At 68.7% G+C, this 434-nt stretch overlaps 1 protein-coding gene across 2 annotated transcripts in view; it reads right to left on the bottom strand.

Annotated features, from left to right (window-relative positions):
- The window catches only part of RARB (retinoic acid receptor beta), a 563,324-nt gene that overhangs the window by 561,324 nt on the left and 1,566 nt on the right, over positions 1-434 (bottom strand). The window lies entirely within an intron of this gene.

Genomic DNA, 434 nt, shown 5'->3' with positions numbered 1-434 from the left:
GCGGCCCCCCCCGCCAGCAGCAGGGCCGGGGCGCTGCTTCTCGAGGTGGACACGGGGCTGAGGGCGCGGGGACCCGCTGCTCAGCACCCGGCCCGCGGCCCCGCAAAGCAAGGGACGGCGGGCTCATCCCCCCGACAGCCTCGCACGTCCCTCACCTCGGGAGAGGGGCCGCCCCGGCTACACACACACACGTGTGAGCTCGGAGACACGCGCGCGCACAGACAGACACAAACACTGACACACACACAGGCACACACCTATAGACAACCACACACACGTGAATACACGCACACAGGCACACGCATAAATACACACACACACACACGCTGCTGCAACTCCCCCTCACACGCCGCGCTTCAGTGCCACCCGTTTGCCCTCCCGGGCCGAGCGAGGGGCAGCCCCGGTCAGAGGCGCCCCCCCTCCCGCCAACTTTG

Source organism: Alligator sinensis, unplaced genomic scaffold (genome assembly GCF_000455745.1).
Source record: "Alligator sinensis unplaced genomic scaffold, ASM45574v1 scaffold299_1, whole genome shotgun sequence".
In the NCBI taxonomy this organism is placed as follows: Eukaryota; Metazoa; Chordata; order Crocodylia; family Alligatoridae; genus Alligator; species Alligator sinensis.
This window is presented reverse-complemented; position numbering and strand designations above follow the sequence as displayed.